At 35.0% G+C, this 22,955-nt stretch overlaps 1 pseudogene; it reads left to right on the forward strand.

Moving 5' to 3' along the window:
- Positions 1 to 2,482: 2,482 nt before the first annotated feature.
- LOC101094319 lies at positions 2,483 to 3,468 on the forward strand (annotated as a pseudogene).
- The last annotated feature ends 19,487 nt before the right edge of the window (positions 3,469 to 22,955 follow it).

Raw genomic sequence — 22,955 nt, forward strand, 5'->3', positions numbered from 1 at the left:
CCAGCATGAAAGGGAGGCATAGGCCTGATACCTATGACTTGGGATTGTAACAGGAAAGATTGTCATAAAATAACAAGATTGTCATAAGGATTCACGAGGAAAAAGAAAGAATTGGGTTATAGTTTAATTTGCATTATTCTTCTCATACATAGTGTTATGCCCAGAATTCGTGATCCCCAAAGACCACTAGGGAGCCGAGTCCGATGCAAAAGCAAAGAGCCTTTATTCGAGCTAGCTCGAGCTCAATCCCCTACCTGCACCGATGCAGCGGTGAGATACCAGAGAGAGAGAGAGTGAGTTTCAAAAGGACAAAGGTTTTATTGGGGCCTGGGGGCAGTTGGTGAGGTAATGGCTATGGCCTCAGCCGATTGGCTGGGGAAGGGTCCGAGTCCTGTTAGGCTGGGGGGGGGGGGTGTTACTCAAGGGGAGGAGGTGTGGTCAAGGTGAAGGACACAGAACAAGATGGAGTCGGCCGGCGTAGGCCCGCCCTTTCACTTAGTAGTAAATTTATAGAAAGGATCATTATATGATTAAATGTATCTTAGAATAAAATGTAGCAAATGGAACAATTATCCATTTTGTTTCTCCATTGAAAAAAGGTGATAGTTATATGGCTTTTGTTTCTAATATTGATTTATACTCACAGATATATCTGCAGTATGCTAAACTTGTACCATAAAATAATAAGAGATATTAGGGAGAATATATAACACTTTTTCCCTTCATATATTACTGCATACATACAATAAATGATAGAATTTGAGCAATCCTTGGGTATCTTTTGGTTATCTTGGCATGTAAACCTTTAAATAAAATATGGCATGACTGGAATCTACCACTAATAACATTAAATGTAACATTTAAATTATTGTATACAGTATTTATCTCATGTTTCCATCCTATGCTCTTTATGAGCTTTCTAGTAGAATGTTTTATTCCTTTTCATCATTTTAAAGTAATTTTATTACATTATATTGACATCCTTAAATCTGGTAATAAAGTCCTTATAGTAATGTAATATGATTCTGTAATGTTTTCTTTCTGATAATAAATAAAGATATGTTTAATAAGGTATGCCTAAGTAAAATCATATATATTACATTACATTTTTATCAGTGAAACAGTGTCATTTTAGGAGCCAGGATCAAAGATGTGCTGGAAATATAAGTGATGTAATTTCTGGGTTTTCACCTAAGCTGAAATACTGCATGAAAGAATATATTCTCTTTGAAATTACCATTATTGCTTCAAATAAATGGTAACTGAGAATGTCTGAATACTTTTCTCAAAATTATGGCTTTAGCTATGGTATGACACACTGTTGGTCAGATAAGAGGGCTATAGAACTTTTTAAGCATCCAGTAGTCTATTGAATTTGGATATAATATAAATCCTTTAAAGTTTAGTACATTCTTTTAAATTTAAGCAGAGGAAGTCTTTCCATACTATTCAGTCATATGCAGTATTAATATTTTGGTGCTCTTTCTTGCTAACTTACCAGATCCCATTTGATTATTCATTATTGTTGAGTTCTTTTGGTAGATATCAATAATATCAATAATCTCACATAATTAAAGGTAGGTTAGGACATATTCCTTTTCCTCACAACTGAGACACCAGGTGTTTTATTACAGTAAAAACAAATCTCATATTAAATTCTTCCACAAAAGCAGGTATTGACAATTTGACACAAAAAATAACCATGTAACTTTATCTTGGAGGTTTGATAGAAACACAGCTATCTACTCTGACAAGTATTTTTAGAGTTGACTGTAGGCAGATATGATAATACTGTATTTTAGGATTCAAGTAATATTCTAGTCTGGCCATGGATAGAATTATCTCCTCTGTTCATGATAAAATGTGGACTTCTTCAGAGTTCTAGGACTGTGACACAACCCCAAAGGGTGAGAATAGTTCAGTATTACATATTTTCTACCATGCTCAGTTTTTAAAACTTTGCAATTTACACCAACTGTTTGAAAGAGGACTTCACATGGATATCAGTGATCAGTTTCATAATTTTACAAAGTTATGATCTTTGTCAAGCCTTAATCACACCATCAACAGGTTTATACTGGGAAAATCTGAATGTCAATCTAAGTTTATTTGATGAAATGTTGCTGAAAACCTTCTTCAATAACATGTTTATCCACGTTAGATTAGACCAGCACTTGCAGTATGTTAGGTTAGGAAAACTGACTCCACTGGGTACAAAAGGACTTGGGTTACTGTATCAACGTGGCCTTTATTTAAATAGGTAAGTTCCTAGGAAGCCCCAAAAGACAAATTAATAAAAAAATAAGAAGGAAGAGATGGGGGAGAAGGGGGGCCTGTCTGATTAAGGGGCACTGAACCAAGAAGCAGTGGAGTTTGAGAAGCCAGCAGCTCCAGGTTCCACATCAATGGCCCCATTGGCCAAAGTTGGGAAGAGGGGTCCTGGTCTTCGGCTTCTACACTGGGTCCTGTTTTGACAACAAACATGTCTCAGCCCGTCAGAAATAGAAAGGTCATTGATTATTCAGTTTCAGGAATCTGATGATGCTGATGAAGATTATGGAAGAGATTTAGACACTCCAGCTAAGAAAATTCAATCATCTTCCTGAGAAGTTAAAATTAAGAGGCGATCTTGAATGAATTCATAAGAAGACAGTGAGAACTCAGAAGAAAAAGATGTGGAGACCAAGAAGGATGATTCTCACTCAGCAGAGGACAGTGTGAAGATGCAAAAGAAGGTCACAAAAGTGTGTTCCAGCAATGGCAGGCAGGCTCTAAAGTAGCTTCCAAACACAGAGAGAGGCTCATAGAAGATGTGGGCAGTGGAGAAGAACAAGAAGTGGAGGATGAGGCACCATTCCATGAGAAAGATTCTGGCTGAGATGATTTCCTAATAGAAGACAATAATGAAAGTGACTATTGCAGTTCAAAAAATAAAAAAAACAGGGGTGCCTGGGTGGATCAGTTGGTTATGGGCCTGAATCTTGATTTTCACTCAGGTCATGATCTCACAGTTGGTTGGATTGAGCCCTGTGTTGAACTCTGCACTGGCAGCATGGAGGAGCCTGCTCGGGATTCTCTCCCTTCCTCTCTCTCTCTCTGCCCCTCCCTTGCTCGTGCTCTCTCTCTCTCTCTCTCTCTCAAAATGAATAAATAGACTTTAAAGTTATTTAAAAATAGACAGAAAAGGAAAAAAAACAAAAAGATGACTAAAAAGTCCAAACCTGAGAGAAAAGTAAAGCAAATTCCCAAACTCAAGCTAAACGCTGCAGTGACACCAATCCCCATGAAAGAAAGGCAAAGGGAAGAAGGCTGTCTCCAACAGCTTCCAGGGCATCAAAGGAAAAGACTCCTTCTCCCAAAGAGGAGGAACCAGAAAGCTCTCCAGAAAAGAAACCTTCTGCAAGCCCTCCACCTGAGAAATTTGGAGATGAAGGATCTGAAGATGAAGCACAGTTTGGGCAGCATTAAAAAAGTGATGATGGTTTGGGGAGAGATTTTATCTGAAAAAAAAAGAGAAAAAAGAAAAGGGAAAAAAACAAAACCTACTTAAGATAGAACATGGTTTTGGTTATAGCTTGACACATGGGCTTTCAATGTTTTTCCTTTTTCTTGAAGCTAACATTTTCTTTTTCTTTGTTTTCTTTAAAGAAAACTCTTGTATGTTTAACTTACCTTTTATCTGTTGGTCCTCTCTTTGCCATCACGTCCGTCCCATCTCTTCCCAATGGAAGCCATGTCCAAGGAATCACTGGATTGACTGCTTCATCTTTTTATTTTTAGTGGAAGGTATACCACAGTTGTAAAGCAGTAAGATTTGAAATGAACACTATGGAAATTTTGCTTTTTTTCTAAATGGTAGCAAGTTGAACAATAATCAAAAAATGTAGAAGTGTTTTAGTTAAAAATGATTGCTTCTTTCTCTACCTGGACTTAAAAAATATCACTTGTCATCTAATACAAGTTTATACCTGTATACACAGTATAAATGTCTAAAAAAAACAACAAAAACAAAAAACTTCCACTGATGAAGCAGGTAGGAGATAAAGATGAATTCTGAATTATTACTAAAAGTATTCACATTTTTTTATCTTGGGGGCAGGGCAGGGAATGGTGTTATCTGACCTGTTTGAGAGTGTTTTTGTTTTGCTTTGTTTTTAATTTCATCACTTGTTAGCCCCAAGGGACCCAGAATCAGAGCTGCCCAAAACCATCCTTTTATCTTGATACAGTCTTTAAGGAACTTAAAAAAAATAGTCAAGGGCCACCAAAACTTAAATCACTCTTAGTTTCCTATTTCATTGTCTAATGGTTCCTGTTTTTACTTTTTTTTTAATTTTTTTTTAATTTCTGAGAGACTGAGGAGACAGAGCACGAGCAAGGAAGGGCAGAAAGAGAAAGGGAGACACAGAATCCAAAGCAGTCTCCAGGCTCTGAGTGGTCAGCACAAAGCCCAATGCAGGGCTCAAACCCATGAACCATGAGATCATGACCTGATCCAAAGTTGGACGCTTAACTGACTGTACCACCCAGGCACGCCTGTTTTTAAATATATATGTGTGTGTGTGTGTGTGTGTGTGTGTGTGTGTGTGTATACATTCTGCTTCTTGGATAAAATTTTACCAAGTATCAAAAATAAATACATACATAAAAAAACCCAAAAAACAAAAAGCAAACCTAGAATTTAAATGGCAAGATCTAGACACCAGAGTGGATTTCTTTTTAACTGACAATGTTTAGGTTTTAAGCAAATAAAGTACCAATCAATGTGAAACTTAACAGCAAAAGCATATTGATAAAACTAAATGATTTTATATACAAGACAGTCTTATGACATAATACCCTAAAGGTTTCTGAAGATGACTGTCTGCTAGGAATGAGGACTATTTTTTTTTTTTATCTAAAGAATTCCTCAATCCAATTAAGAGCATTACTGTAATCACTGTAGATGGAGAAAAGTTGCCTTGTTGCGGAAGGATGAAAAACAAGAGAATATCAGGGTTATAGTATGACCAATTCACATACAACAATTCATCCATTGAAAAATTGCAAAAAGAAAAAAAAATGTTCCTAGTCAACAATGGTAGATCTGGATGAATTGAATTTCGTCAATTCATATGATGATAGATTTGGTAAGGGCTATGACTAGGTTATTTTCGGATATTGAAGAGAGTTTAAATAGCAATCTGAAACAAAGGAAAGAAACAATTCATACTTTCATTCCCAAGTAGCTACAGTGATATGTTAAATCACTTTAATAAAATAATAATTATTTTTTTTATTCTTTACATTTTTATTTTTTAGAGTACAGTTGACACATGATGTTACATTAGTTCCAGGTGTACAATTTGGCAATTTGGCAAGTTTATATATTATGCTACGTTTATTTTTATTTTTTTAATGTTTATTTACTTTTGAGAGACAGAGAGACAGAGACAGAGTGTGAGTGGGGGAGGGGCAGAGAGACAGAGGGAGACAGAATCCCAAGCAGGCTCCAGGCTCTGAACTGCCAGCACAGAGCCTGATGCAGGGCTCGAACCCACGAACCGTGAGATCATGACCTGAGCTGAAAGTCAGACCCTCAGCCAACTGAGACACCCAGGTGCCCCCATTATGCTGTGTTTATAAGTGTAGCTTCCATCTGTCTTCATACATTACTATTAATATCATTGCTTATATTCCTTCTGCTGTGCCTTTTATTCTCATGATTTATTCATTCCATAACTGGAGCTTGTATCACCCACTCCCATTCACCCATTTTGCTGAACTCCCCAACTCCCTTCCCCTCTGGCAATCATCAGTTCTGTGTTGTTTTTTTTAATGTTTATTTACTTTTAACAGAGAGAGCAAGTGGGGGAGGGACAAGAGAGAGGGAGACACAGAATTGGAAGCAGGCTCCAGGCTCTGAGCTGTCAGCACAGAGCCTGACCCGGGGCTCGAACTCACAAACTGTGAGATTGTGACCTGAGCTGAAGTCGGACACTCAACTGACTGAGCCACCCAGGTGTCCCTGTTCTCTGTGTTTTGAAGTCTGATTCTGTTTTGTTTTGTTTTGTTTTGGTTCAGCTTACGAGTGAAATAATATGGGATTTGTCTTTTTGCACCTAAATTATTTCACTTAGCATAATACCATCTAGGTCCATTCATGTTGTCTCATATGTCTCATATGTCATGATCTCATATTTTTATGGCTGCATAATATTCTAAATATGTATGTATATTTATATTTGTACATTATATATTTTGCTATATATGTATATTTATTTATACACACATACATACATACATATGTACACCACATCTTCTTTATCCATTCATCTGTTGATGGACACTTAAGTTGTTTCCAATCTTGGCTACCATAAATAATGCTGCAATAAACATAGGGTTGCATATATACTTTTGAATTAGTGTTTTTTATTCTTTTTAAATGTATTTATTTTTGAGAGAGAGAGAGAGAGAACACAAGGGGGAAGGGACAGAAAGAAAGAGAGAGAATTCCATGCATGCTTTTTACTGTGAATGCAGAGCCCCATACAGGGCTCAGACCCATGAACTGCAAGATCATGACCTGAGCTGAAACCAAGGGTCAGATGCTTAACCAAGTGAGTCCCCGGGTGATCCTAGTGTTTTTGTATTCTTTGGGCATATATCCAGTAGTGCACTTACTGGATCATGTATGTGGTAGTTCTTTTTTTAATTTTTTTAAGAAACTCCATACTGTTTTCCATAGAGTTATATCCATCAAAGTGTACAAGGGTTCATCTCTGCACATCCTTACCAGTATTTGTTATATATTATCTTCTGACTTTAGCCATCCTGACAGGTATAAGGTGATGTTTCACTATGCTTTTGATTTTCATTTCCCTGATAATTAATGATGTTGACCATTTTTTCATGTGTCTTGTCTATCTGTGTGGTTTCAATGGAAAAAATGTCTACTCAGGTCATCTGCCCATTTTTTAATCAGATTGTTTTTTTTGGTATTGGGTCATACAAGTTCTGTTTATATTTTGAATATAACCCCTTATTAGATATATCATCCACAGAGATCTTCTCCTATTCAGTAGGTTGCCTTTTTCTTTTTCTGGTGGTTTTCTTGTTGCACAAAAGCTTTTTATTTTGATGCAGTCCCAATAGTTTATTTTTGTTTTTGTTTCCCTTACCTTAGGAGACATATCTAGAAAAATGTTACTATGGCTGATGTCAGAGAAATTACTTTGTGTTCTCTCCTAGGATTTTTATGGTTTCAGGTCTCACGTTTAGAGTTTATTTTTGTGTATGGTGTTAAAAGGTGGACCAGTGTCATTCTTTTACTTGTCCAGTTTTCCCAGTACCATATATTAAATATGCTTTGTCTTCATTGTATATTCTTGCCCCTTTTTCATAAATTTATCTTATAATCATGGATTTATTTCTGAGCTCTCTATTCTGTTATTGTGATCTATGTATCTATTTTTGTGCCAGTACCATACTGTTTTGATTACTATAGCTTTGTGGTATATATTGAAATCTGGAATTGTGATAGCTCCAGTTTTGTTCTTCTTTCTCTACATTGCTTTGGTTATTTGGGATCTTTAGTGGTTCCATGCAAATTCTAGGATTATTTTTTCTAGTTTTGTGAAAAATGCAATTGGTGTTTTGATAGGGATTGCATTGAATCTGTAGATTTTGGGGGTTAATATGGACATTTGAACAATGAAAATAATTTTATAATTCTATAAGTGGTCTATCACAAAGCAGAAACAAGGAAAATTATGTTGAAAAATTATGATTTCTAGGTAAGAGTTTTAGAGGAAACCTAAGTAAAGAACTGATCATTATTATTCCTATGGAGTACAAAGTGCATCCCATAGAGATGAATAGCTCTGCACAATCAGCAGAAGTTCTACTTTAGAGATGAAAGCTAATCAATGTAGATGAAATTATAGATCTCTTAAAAATCACTACATCTCAACTTCTAATGTGATCATTAACTTAGATAAGAGTCATCAAGTGGCATTGGCAATTGTTGGATGGGAAAAGGGAGGGATGTTAGATATTCATGTGATGCTAAGTTATGTTTTATTAACAAAAGGAAAAACAGTACATGAGGAAGGAATCAAACTGTCACCATTTAATAAATTGGCCAATCTCACCATTATTCATATTGGGGTGACCAAATATAACTTAACATTTAATGCCATATTAAGCATTAATTATCATATACAATTAAATAATATAATTTTAAGAAAGTTTAACTTTGAATCTAATAAATCCCTTGTTTTTACTTCCCAATTTACAAGAATTATAGGGAATTGGGGTAATTCAATCTTCAGCAAAATAGGTCAGTCACAACTGCTCCCTTCAACAACTAAGAATATTGTTAACAAAAAGCACTGTTAAAAATGTAGAGTCTGGAAGCATCGAACAATCAAATGTGATTAGTCCTAAATTAGATCTTGATACTGAAAATGAGCTGTAAAGATAATTTGGGGGGAAAGTGTTAGGCTAGAATATTTAATGAATTATTATTAAATCACCAGAAAGCTTGTGAGAATGTATTTCTCACCATGTAAAGGGATGTTTACATTTTCTACAGAATCATACTGAAATATTTAGGGGGGTAAAACTATATTTCTAATTTTCTCTTCTGAAATGTTAAAATTAACTATAGATACATGTGGAAGTAAATTAGTTTCAGTGTACAAATTAGAGTTATATAGTTCATATTTGAAGTAAACTTAAGAGAAGATATATACTCAAGGCATTTTTAGTTAGCATTGAAAGACTTGAATCAGTGATATTTCAACTATCTTTATCTCTGACCAGCAGTATAGAATTTCTTAATTAACATAATTCACATTATACATTTTTTCTCAATTTAAATGGTGTTCAAGCCATGTGGTTTGAAGGAAAATATTGCTCAAGCACCCTTATCTTCCATGGATAATATTTAAAAGCTCTAAGAATCAGAAGCTGGCCCTTCAGAATGATGCCCTGGGCCTAGACCCCCATCCAGTCCTAAATGTTTAGCTTACATTTTAATCTTACTGCATGAAAATCTTCTTACTGGCTACAGTCTGCCTGTAGGATATTGTCATAATAATCTCAAACCTTCCATACAAGGTTCTTTTCAGTGTGATACAGTGGCAGAGTTGGGGCTTTATCAAATTCAAGGTTGTGTGGTAGTTTTGTTCATTTTTGCCTTCTTGCTAAATCCATATTGTTCTGTGTCAAAACCTCACTCTATATTTGCTTCCAGTTGATAGCAGATTTAAGTAGGGGGAGAGAAAATATTTTTACCCTTCACTTGTCTTTATTTAATTTTATTGATATCTGACCAAAGAAAGTAATAAATGTAATTATCAAAATTGGCTTAACTCAGTTTGCATTAGTCTCAGACCATAAATGTGATTTATTTCCTTGTTATTCCCTTCATATTTTAGTGCTGTAAAGTTTCCAGGTCTTTGTTAGTCAATTCTCCTACAGTCTTGCCTTACTATTATAACAATATATTTTTGTTAGAGAAGCTTTCTTTAAATGATCCAGTTACAGCTTATTACTTTTTTTCTAAAATAACAAAGACTTGCTTCCCTCATTGTTTCAGAGCTATATACTCTGAAATAAAATCTAAAAGTAAACACTGGTAAAAATACTAATTCTATGTGTTATCTACGCAGCACAAGGTAGGACTATGTTATTTATTAAATTCAATGAAGGACATGGAAGGTAGGCTTCTTAATTACTTGTGACTATGACAGTGATTAAAGTATATTAGATGGAAAGTCTGTGGATGAAAAAATATGAAAGATATCTATGAAATATGTATTTGTAAACTCTAGCCTATTAATTTTTAAAGTAGAAAAAAGTATTCAACCTTAACAAGAGTCAGGTATATATCAGTATTGTCTTTTGGAAAAAGATTATTCCATCTGTTAACTTAAATATGAAGGATGTGAGTAATTAGTTCCAATGTTAGTTCAGATTCTGTGCTTTAAGAGAAAGGGGTGTTAGTAAGCCGATGTCAAGACTGCATTTGCAATGTCTAGCCAGTGCCATAGAGTCAGCTCAGTCAGTTGAAGCCTAATCTTGATAGTAATTCCTTCATTCCCAGGAAAATAAATCATACTTTTGGGAATCACACCTCATTTTCAGCCAATGTTGAGTAACTATTAGGGTTGTGTATCATTTTTTTTCAGACTGAATAAAATTTTTCTTCCTAATTAATCATCTAAATGAATGCCCAGGTTTCTTCACCTTCGGTTCTGAATATGAATCAATTTCAAATAGAAGCATAATGAGAAAGAGGGCAAATAAAGTTTTGCCTTGGAAAAAAAGTGACGTACAAAGGGTCAAAATCATCAACACTGTCCTCATTAGGAGCATTTGCATAAATGAAGACTAAATACTTTTTAGACTAAAAGGAGAAGTTTGCTATTCCTTCCCTTAGCCTGTTTTGCTTTGTAAATTCTAATTATTAAAAAATTATTAAATCCTCACTTATTCATATGCAGAGATAACTATTGTTAGTCTTCTAGATTACTTTCTGATTTGTGACAATTGCAAGAGTACTGATATTTGTGGTATAATTTATGGTCACCTTTCTATTTGTCTAAAAGAAATCCAAAATTAGCAACATTTATGCCCTAATCAGACTTATCATTCACAGGATTTGATCCTGAGAAATGTCTAGTGATCTTTCCCATTTCCATCCAAAAAACTAGGACTATTAGAAAGAATTAACATTCCAAATAGTGTTACCTTGATATTGGATTTCAGTTCATATTTTTATTAGTATAATTTTTTCTACCATTCTTGGAAGTAAGGAAGGAAGTTTCTACTTAACATTAATGAAGATTTTGATGAAGATGAGGTTCAGACTGGTTACATCATTGTTAGTGGCAATTATAAGACCTCAACTTAGAATTTTTGTTTCCTACCTAGTATATTTTTAATTAGAATATAATGTCTTAAACTTGATGTATTTTGGCCTAATAATTAACCTGAATCCAAATCTAAGAGAACTTATAAAAAACTGTCATTATTGAACATCCATTAAGGCCAAACACTCTTTATGAAGTATACTTCATCCTATTGATAATTGATCAAATTGTTACTGCTAACTGCATTTTGCAATAAGCATATATATTTATTCTTCCAGAGATTACTCAAATATTTTTTTCCTTAAACTTAAAAATATCAATTTCAATGTGAAAATGGAAAAACTAAAGTTTAGAAAAGTTGTGACTCACCCAAGTTTACATGGCTGGGAGGTTGTAGCATTACAACATGAGTGGTTTTCCAGATTTTAGAACTTATGTGTATAATGAAAACAACAATGGTGATGCTATGGTAGTTTAATGAATCCAGTGACTATGAGACAATGATACCAGTGACATTAAAAAATGTTGCCAATTTGGAGGATGTTGATGAACAGACAAATTAGGTGGTATTAGAAGGGATGATGCTTGTTCAGATATATTTTGGATTTGGTGGTCACTTTGTCTACATTGAAACATGAGCTTGGCCACCTGTCTTCTTTCTGACCATGAAGAAATTACTGAAGCCTTAATTTTCTTAGTTTAAAAATGGGTAAAGTAACAATAGCTCATGGGATGTTGCTGTCAGGGTTTGCGTAGGTTAACTCATGTAATCTTACCACTACCCAATGAGGCAATTTTACAAATGGTGAGAAAAGGAAATCTTGAGAAATTTAGTTAATAAATTTGGTCATTCCGCCACAGCAAGTATGTGAACAAATTTGGATTTATACCTGACACAAAGTTCATGTTCTTTCAACTGGGCCATATGGTTTTCCTAACAGCATATTTAATAAAACACAATATCTCTAATGATACATTTGTAGAATCTTTGAATGAAATTTCAATGCTGATCATTTTTAGCCCACTATATAAAAACAGAAATTACTCTGCCAGAAAGCAATGTGTAACCAATTCAAGTGATACTGATGGTTTTTAGAAATTGTGCACAAAAGCCTTTTCACAAAATGGTTGATTTTCCCCAATACACACATCTGGCTATCTCACAGCCTTTTTAAATAAAGAAACATAATTTTCAGAAATGTAGGTTTACAAAGCATGGTGGTCATGAACTCTTCTCTGTATTTCAAAACTGGGCAGCTAGACACAGAGCTTCTTTGGGCGATTGGCCCAGTAAATCATGTCACAAATATAGAACTGGCTGAGAGTACTGAGTGCCAAACTAAACTCCTAATGTTCTATTTCAATCCAGCAGATTCTATTGTGGCTGATTTTGGAAGAAGGATAGTTTGGCTTACTGCCATATTTCTCACTCAACCCTGCATTGGAGGCAAAGAGCCAGACTTTGAGAGAAATCTGTGAGCATTTTTATTCCTTTCTTCTATATAATTACATATATTAATTGAACCCCACTGATAGTTGGGAAAACAATTCAACAATGGGATCCTACTGTCTTTTGACTATGTGAGGTCAAGATGGAAACTGGTTCACATTTTGAATAATTTATGGCCAATTGATTTTAATAATCTATGGGGAATATGATTGAGGAGGCAACTGGTTCCCTAAATTTAAGTGGGAAGCAACACAACTAAAAAGGCAATAGTAGCAAATTGTCCTCAAAATAGTGTACAACAGGACCAGAAATTCCAAAAGTAACTAAAAGTTTATCTACACGTAGCCCTTAGGTCTAAATGTAAAAGTAGAGCCTAAACTGAAGTAGATGCATTGGTAGTTGGTGGCATAGTCAAACAGAAATGTGATGCGAAAACACAAATACCTGCACGGTCAGCATAGATGTAATAATTCATTTTGAGTACGTGTATAGAATCATGTACAGATACAGTTTGCTTAGGTCACATCTCTAATTTACCATTGTCTCTAAATTTAATAATTACAGCACACCAAAATAAAGTAGAACCAACGCATAAGCAAAAGTTTAATTATTCTAATGTCTTATCACTCACTTTTTAATCGCTCTCAATTTGTGTTTCAAATTACATAACTGAAAAGTATCTTTCAGCTTTTACAAATGGAATCATGTTATAAAGAGTGATATTTTTCTTATTACCAAAGCTATGTTTTGCTGAATTTTAGATTATTTCAAAGGTGATGAAGGATTGAGGAACTGGAAAAGTAGTATCATCAGACAACTATAGGACTGAAGGGGATGACATTATTAGGATGATCCTATATTGTTCATAAAAGCCAAGGATATCCTCAGAAATTTCCAGAAATACACATGAATCTAGAAATAAGTACCATCATCTTTAGATCGTTTGATGTATTTAATAATTTCAAATTATGAGAAAATATAGTTGTATCAAAAGGATTTGAATTTAGTTCAATTTTTTTATCAAATAAATGATATTAACATCCATTGCAAACAATATGCCCATTTAAAGATAATATTTAAAATATACGTCCTATTACTTGTGGCCAACAGGGATAGCTTTCCCAAACCTAGTCTATTGTGTAAGTTTGTGTATGTAGTTGCTGACTTTTTTGCTGTTAAGTTTAACTAGGGTGGCTTAATTTAAATTAAACATTTAAATCTCAAGCACTTCTTTTATACCTACCTACATACTTATTTATTTATCATTTTCTATTCATAAGGTTAGTTTTCAACTTGAACCAGACTCCTAAAACTCAGGTAATTTTTTTTCCTGAAAATTCTTCTTTTTATTATTTTGAATTAAAAAAAAAATCAAGACTTCTCTATTCAATTAAGCCTCATGTGTTATGTAAGGCTGCTTTACTTACTTATATATTTTGTGATGATTTTATCCAGGCTTGATAACTGACAAGAAAAAGAGAAATCAAGGTATTCCAAAAATCTAAGTGGGTTCAGGACTGATATACAGCAGAGGTTGACGGTGAAGGTTTTTTATTGTTGTTGTTGAGCAATGAGTATATGCTAACACTGATTTTTAAAAAAAAGTAATCAAGGGTATTGAAATATAGTTTACTTCCTTCATGTGAGTCACCCTGAAAGGGAAAAAGAATATTCTATTTGGAATAAGGGGTTTTGGATATGGTGGCATCTGAAGTATTCTGGCATTTAGCTGGAATTAACAAGTAGAAGGAGATTAACAGCAAAAGTATGAGTTTCCAGAAGAACTTATTGAGGAAACTGGGTAATTTCCAAAAGATACTTTGGGGGAGACTAAGCAAGTATATGGAAATAACAAGTATATTTAGGAAGCCTTAATTTTAGCAGCAAAGGGATCAAAGTTCTTAAAAGCCAATCAGGGAGTAATAGAAAAATTTACTATTTATGGACAAGAGGTTTTGAGTATTGAGGGAATTATGATTTATGTTGAAGAAAAACAGTTGTGACAAATGACTAGAAATGATACATCACCAGATAAATTGTTCCTTTAAACATCACTATTAGGTGATGTGTAATTATGATTCTACTTTTACATCATGATATACCAGATGAAGTATGACAAATATATCCTTTTTTTATCAACCTTCACCTAATATTAATGAGCTACAATTTTATAAATATCCAGCTCCAGCTTGCTATTGTAAGAAAAAAAATAGAGTTGCAAAGGTTAAAGATGTGTTTAAAATATGAATAAGGAGAATTTCCTACTAGCAAATATATTTTATAGTAATTTCTTCAAGAAATAATAAAAACATTATATAAAAATTTTCAAAGTAGCAACGAGCTATGCTAATGGCCAGCACACTGAACAAAGTACAGAACTGGTGAAGAAAAGAGGGACAATATAATAATCTTTAATTTCATTGTTCATTTTACTTTGTTTGTAAGGATTCAATAACTCATACATTTAAATGCTAACATGTTATAAAACAGACCTAATATTTTTAAAGCTTTCCCTTAAAAGAATTATCCCACCTTTAAATTATAAAGGATGAGAGGAGATTCTACATTCATTTAAAATTATACATCTGAAACATCACACGATATTGCATTTATTTTCATCCATGTCATCATTATTCTCTCTTGGAGTCTTTCATTTTCTATATATTTTGGTTTGGTTAATTGGCAGTTTACCAACTGTCTGCATTCTACGCTTTCACCCGCTCTATAAACACCCCTATTTGGAGATAGCATCACATAATGTTCACTTACAAATGTCATAAAATAAATGGCTACATTGTGCATTGCAAGGAGCATACATGGGGTTTAGTGGTTTTAAAGCCAAAGTTATTTGTGCTCCCCATGCTGTGCAAAGGGATGTTTCAAAATCTGAGAAAAGAGCTTACTTAAAAAAAAAAGATAAAATTCTTAAATGATGGTACTGGTTTTTATGGATTCTTGAAAAGAATGGTATGACATGCTTGTAAATGTTTCTGAGGCAAATATGAGGAGGTCTGTACCTAAAGTATAAAACTGAGGAATAAGCTTTTTCTAGCCTATCAAACCCAAGATTCTACAGAATATATAAATCTCATGTGCAATATATAACCTGTTTTTCATCCAAGCAAAGTAAGCCCCTGATTCTTTCTAGTTCAGATGCCATTTATATCTACTAAACAAATAGTTGGGAGGAGGGGTATGGAAGAGAATCTTAAGGCTCAGAATACGGACAAAATAGATTGCGTTATATATTCTGATGACAAAAGTGTTGTCTCTTGCATGCTTATTTCTTTATAAAATTGTTTTTAATAGTATATTCTTGTAACCATCTTAGGTGATTATCAGTGTCAAATACGTTGCTTTTGAATTTTATTGAACTAGCTGTAAGTCAGAAAAACAAAAGAGCTTATTATGCTTTTCTATTATAAATACACAATCTATAATAGACTAACGGGTAAAAATGAGCTATCATTTTATATTTTACAGCATCTCAGTCTTGGTGTAGTTTGAGTATTCTCTTCATACTTTCTGGATTAGTGGCTTTATTTTGCATACTGTAGAGACAGTTAAAATACCAACTACCTTTATCTTTTTTCTATCTGCACATCACTGACATAATTTACCTGTACCTATTACTATTTTCTTACTCTCATCCCTAAGGCACAGAATGGGGAGAAATAGTACAAGAAAAATTTTTATTTCTGTAATCTGTGTGTATATTTTAACATACGAAATATACGTGATTGTTCAGTAGTATCAGGGACTGAAATTTCACTTTTGTTTTCCTTTTCTTGCTCAGAAAATACTTAATATTTGGGACAGGTGTCTATTATGGCCCAAAATCTTTGTATAATAAAACTGGTAGCAAAATATTATTTCATATATGGAGATAATATACATGTCCATGCCAACATTTTTGTTTGTGCATGATGTAGTTAGCATATGTTTGTGTTCATTTTTTCTTCAACTTTATAGTATCACACACACAAAATCCTGGTTTAACAGGGAAGACAAATGCAAACATAGAGTCATACCTTGTATTACTAAGTTTGGCTTTATTGTGTTTCACAGATACTGCATTTTTTACAAATTGAATGTTTGTGACAACTCTGCACTGAACAAGTCTATCAGTGCCATTTTTCCAACAGTATTTGCTCATTTAATTTTGTGTGGCGCAATTTGATAATTATCACAATATTTCAAACTTTTCATTATTATATTTGTTATGTTGATCTGTGATTATGACTCACTGAAAGATCAGAGAATGATTAACATTTTTTAGCAAACAGTATTTTTAAATTGAGGTATGTAAATTTTTTGACAATACTATTGAACACTTAATAGACTGAAGTAGGGTATAAACATAACTTTCTAAACACTGGCAACCAAAAAAATTATTTGACCCATTTTACTGCAGCAGTCTGGAACTAAGCCCACACTATCTCTAAGGTATGCCTGTAATATATAGTGAATGCAATACTGATTTTAGAGAAGCTTCTAAATTTCCTAGAGTAGTCAGGAAAGAAAAGGAAGGAAAAATTGATGAATTGTTGAGAATCTACAGAATATGTTGTTTTATAATGTCCAATTACTATTATCAGTATTATATAAGTGAAAGTGACAAAAGAGAATGATATTGATTCATTTATCATTTCATTTTTAAAAACACTTTATTTAAAAAAAATATCCTTTTTAGGAGAATTCCAGGGAAGATGGCAGAGTAGAAGGATCTTAAGTTTATCATATCCCATGGATACACCAAGGTCTCACCCATATCAGTGTAAATAACCCAGAAAATGACCCACCCAAGACTGACAGAACTGACTCCTACAGTTAATGTAGAGAAGTGGCCACATAGAAAAGGGTAGGAAGGTTGGAAATGTGGTCAGGAGCCAAACGGACCTGTGAGTCTGTGGGAAGAAGGGAGAGGGAGGAACATGGAAAGCACAGAGAAGGGAGAAGAGCAGAGCTCATATCAGGCATTCTAAGCATCAGGAATCCACACCAGGAAGACAAATCCCTATAACATTTGGCTTTGAAAAACAGAGGGGCTTAACTTTGTGGGTTGTTACAATCATTGGACTTCACACCTGAAACTTTAAAAATCAGTGGACTAGGCTTGGAAAGAGTCAAAGGGTGATAGGAAATTGAGTCCCTGCCCTTACACAGGCAGCAAAACAAATGACCCTAGATTCAGCCTAGAAGCAGTGTGGGTGATAAGCTTAGGAATCCCTCCAGCTTACACCAATACGTTAACAAGGCATAAAGAAATACAAAGCCATAAAATGCTCACACCTCAGTTTGGGTAAACCAGATTGGCACCCGAGAATAGGGAGGTGTAAAGGCCCCCAGAATAGAGAGAGGCAAAGACTTAAAATAGGAACGGCACAAAGGTGCCCAATACATAGGTGTATGAAATGAATAAGATTAGATATTCAGGGTGGAAGCACCCCCAATTTAGTATTATAGCAGTAAAGCTGCTTTCACAGGAATAGGGCCAAGTTAGGTAAATTGGGGAATTGGACTATGGACTCCTGTGCTGCAGGCAAGCAGCCAAGAGCAGAGACAGTTAACAAAAGAAAAGGTGGCTTATTAACCCTGAGGTTATTTCCCCTGTCTCATCACCTAGGTTAGCTAAGTTAAACAGTCAAGGCGCCTCCTGTCTGCCGTTAACAAACATCTACCCATCTGCCCGGCACCAGGATTTTGTTTTATATTCACCCAAACCCCAACTATCTTCAAAACCCCCCTTTTCCCTCATGTCACCAAGTTAATGTTCACAGTTTGTCTCCTTGTGCACACCCATCATGTTTGTAAGCCTTCTGATCTGAACAAATACAGGGCAAGGACGCTTATTCGGGGCTCTTGTCTTTTCCAGGACATGACCCATCTCTCACTTGCAATCCTGCATCCTGCTCTCTTGCTAGACAAGAGAGAACTTTAGACCCAGAGTCTACCACAAAGCAGTAATTTGAAAAATGCCTGAGGCATATGGGAAAGAGATTTACTTACTAATGGCAGAACTAATGCTGCAAGGGCAGGGATCTTCAAGAGACTTCTCCAAGAGAAGAAGAGTGGATGAGTGACATTTCCCTCCCTGATTCCCCAGCTTTGATATGTGCACACCTGTGGGAACCAGTATAAAGAATGTCCACTTGGCTGGCTAACAGTGTGCCCTGTCCATGTGCTCTTCTGCAGACCCTCCCTCTCTAAACTGCCCCTCAGCAGGAGTTCTCTAAAGCTGCTACAGATCCCCTCCCACAAGCAGAACAGCACAAACCTTGCTAACACTATGTACCTAAACCTGCCCTCTCTTGCTGACTGCCCCTGACATCCTGCTTTTGGCAGTAGTCCATTCAAAGTGATGCTATAAGCTTGGCAGTGTGCAAGCAGCCCTAATATGGGCCAGCACCACTTTGAAGTGACTCCATTGCCCTGGGGAGAAAGGAAAATAACCACACACAGCAGCTGACTATGGCTCAGGAATAGGCTGGGGGCAGGCATCTATATGACTGCATGCCCCACCCCCTAATGGAAGATTCTCAGGGAACAACACAGGGAGCGTACCTTGCAGTTCTATGTGACCACAACTATAGTAATTACTTGATCTGTCCCACTTCAAGCCCAACGTGGCCCAGACTAGCCCATTAATAATACAGGGACAAAACCCTGCCCACAACAGGCAGAGAGTTATTGGACATGACTGGACCAAAGACAAACAGAGGTTAGCCCCAACTGTAGGGGACACACAACATACCTCAGAGACATCCCTCAAGTGCCAGGTTCTGTTGAACAGGGGACATTGCACTGCAGAGCAAAAGGACCTCTTCTGCATAAGGCCACTACTTCCAAGAGCAAAAGATATAGTTGAGTTTCCTAACACATAGACACAAAGAGTAAGACAAAATGAGGAGACATAGGAATATATGCCAAATGAAAGAATAGGACAAAATCACAGCAAGAGAAGTGAACAGAATGGAAATGAGTAATATGCCTGATAGAGAATTTAAAGTAATGGTCATAAAGATACTCACTGGACTTGGAAGAAGAGTGGAGGAGCTAAGTGAGACCCTCAACAAAGAGGTAAAGAACCAAGCATAGGTAAAGAACTCAACAACTAAAATTAAAAATATACTGGAGGGAAATAAATAATGGACTAGAGGAAGCAGAAGAATGGATCAATGACCTGGAGGACAGAGTAAGAGAAGGAAATCAAGCTGAACAGGAAAAAGGAAAAAAAAAGAATAATAAAATATGAGAATAGATTAAGGGAAGTCATGGACACAATAAAGCATAATAACATTCACATTATAAGGATCCCAGAAGAAGAGAGCAAAAAGGAAGAAGAAAATTAATTTGAAGAAATAATGGCTCAAAGTTTCCCAAATCTGGAAAAGGAAACAGAAATTCAGATTCAGGAAGCATAGCCCCCAATAAAATCAACCCAATCAAGTCCACATCAAGACACATAGTAATTAAAATGGCATGATAATGAGATGAAGAGAAAAATTGAAAACCAGCAAGAAAAATGAGATAGTCTTACAGGGTTTCCCTTGTATATAACTACCAGCTGATTTTTCAGCAGAAACTTTTTAGGTCAGAGTGACAGGATATATTAAAAGTGCTGAAAGAAAAAAAATCTTCAGCCTAGAATACTCTATCCAGCAAGGCTATAATTGAGAATAGAAAGAGAGAGAAAGAGTTTCCCAAACAAAAATTAGAGGAATTCATGACCACTAACCCAGCTTTACAAGAAACATTAAAGGGGACTCTCTGAACGGAAAGGAAAGACCATAAACAAGAGTAAGAAAAGTAGGAAGCACAAAAACAGTAACATTACATATATCTACAAAACTCAAAGGATACACAAAATAAAAGGATGTAAGGTATGACCCCATATACGTAACGTGTGGGTAGAAGAAGAGTAATACTATAGTGCTTTTATTTATTTTTATTTTTTTTAAGTTTATTTATTTTTGAGACAGAGAGAGATAGAGCATGAACGGGGGAGGGTCAGAGAGAGAGGGAGACACAGAATCCGAAACAGGCTCCAGGTTCTGAGCTGTCAGCACAGAGCCCGACGTGGGGCTCGAACCCACGAACTGCGAGATCGTGACCTGAGCTGAAGTTGGACGCTGAGCCGACTGAGCCACCAAGGCGCCCCACTTTAGTGCTGTTAGAATGGGTTCAAACTTAAGCAACCATCAACTTAATACACACTGTTATATGCATGTGTTAAATATAAAAATAGTAATGACATATCAAAAACAAGTAATAGATATACTTGGATTTCTTTCTCTTGTGCATATCACTAAAGAAAGCCAGCAAACTGTGACAGGAGAGAAAAAAAAGAAAGGAACAAAGAACAAGTACAAAAAACAACTGTAAAACAAGAAAATGGCAATAAGTCCATATCTATTCATAATTACTTTGAATGTAAATGGATTAAGGCTTCACTTAAAAGACAAAGGGTGATAGAATGGATAAAAAAGGAAAACCAATCTCTATGCTGCCAACGAGAAACTCATTTCAGACCTAACAACACATGAAGGTTGAAAGTGAAGGCACAGAGAAAGATTTACCATGCAAATGGAAGTGCAAATAAAGCTGTGGTAGCAATATACATATCAGACAAAATAGACTTTAAAACAAAAGGACACTACAAAATCATGAGTGGAATAATCCAACAAGATGTAATAATTGTAAACATTTATGAACCAAACATGGAGGCACCCAAATACACAAGACAACTATTAACAAACACAAAGGGAGTAATCAATAGTAATACAGTAATAGCAGGGGACTTAAACATCCTACTTGCATCAATGCATAGATCATTCAAAAAGAAAATAAACCAGGAAAGAATGGCTTTAAATGACCCATTAGACAAAATGGATCTAACAAGTATATTCAGAATATCCCATCCTAAAACAGCATAATAATACATTCATTTCAAGTGCACATTCAAGTGTACATGGGACATTCTCCGGAACAGATCACATGTTAGGCCACAAAACAATTCTAAACAAATTCAAAAAGATGGAAGTTGTACCATACATCTTTTCTGACCCCAACACTATGAAACCAGAAATCAACTGCAAGAAGAAATCTAAAAATAACACAAATACATGGAGGTTAAATAACATGTTACTAAACAATAAATGGGCCAACCAAGAAATCAAAGAAGAAAGAAAAAAAATATATAGAAAAAAATGAAAACACAACAGTCCAAAATCTCTGGAGTGTAGTAGAGGTGGTTCTAAAAGTGTGGATTATAGCAATATAGGTCTGCCTCAAGAAGCAAAAAAATGAAACAACAAAACAAAAACAACCTAACCTTACAGCTAAATTAGCTAAAGGAAAAAGAACAAACAAAACCCCAAACCAGTGAAGGGAGGAAATAATAAAGGTTAGAGAAATAGAAACTAAAAAAATAGAGCAGATAAATGAAACCAGAAACTAGTTCTTTGAAAAGCTCAACAATATTGAGAAACCTATAGCCAGACACACAAAGAGACAGAGGGTGGTGGAGGGAGAGGGAGGACTTGAATAAATAAAATCAGAAATGAAAGAAGAGAAATAACAATTGACACCACAGAAATACAAAGGACTGTAAGAGAATACTATGAAAAATTATATGCCAAAAAATGGACAACATAGAAGAAATGGATAAATTCCGAGAAACACATTATCTACCAAAACTGAAGAAAGAAGAAATAGACAAGTTGAACAGACTTATGACCATCAGTGAAATTGAATCAGTAATCAAAAAAAACTCCCAATAAACACAATTCCAGGACCAGATGCTTTCACAGATGAATTATATCAAATATTTAAAGAAGACTTAATACCCATTCTTCTCAAATTATTCCAAAATTAGAAGAGGAAGGGAAACTTCCCAATTCATTCTATGAGGCCACCATTACCCTGCTACCAAAACCAAATAAAGATGCACAGGAAAGAAACCTACATGCCAATATCTCTGATGAACACAGATGCACAAATCCTCACCAAAATATTAACAAATTGAACCCGACAATTAAAAAAAATCATTCACCACAATCAAGTGGGATTTATTCCTGGGCTGCAAGAGTGGTTCATTATTCTCAAGTCAATCAACATAATACATTGTATCAATAATAGGTTGGAAACCATACAATCATTTCAATAGATGCAGAGAGAATATTTGACAAAATACAACATCCATTCATGATAAAAACTCTCAACAAAGTGGAGTTAGAGGGAACCTACCTTACCATCATGATAAAGGCCATCATGAAAAACCCACAGTTAACATCATACTCAATGGGAAAAAACTGAGAGCTTTTCACCTAAGGTCAGGAATAAGACATGGATGTCCTCTCTCACCACTTTTATTCAACATAGTACCATATGTCCTAGCCACAGGAATTAGACAAGAAAAAGTCATAAAAGGCATCAACATTAGTGAGGAAGAAGTAAAACTGTCATTATCTGCAGATGATATAATACAATATAAAGAAAACCCTAAAGACTCCACCAAACAACTGCTAGAACTGATAAATTAAATCAGTAAGGTCACAGGATACAAAATCAATGTACAGTGTATTTCTATACACTAATAATGAAGCAGCAGAAAGAGAAATTAAGAAAAATATTCCATTTACAAT

Source organism: Felis catus, chromosome A1 (assembly GCF_018350175.1).
Source record: "Felis catus isolate Fca126 chromosome A1, F.catus_Fca126_mat1.0, whole genome shotgun sequence".
NCBI lineage: Eukaryota > Metazoa > Chordata > Mammalia > Carnivora > Felidae > Felis > Felis catus.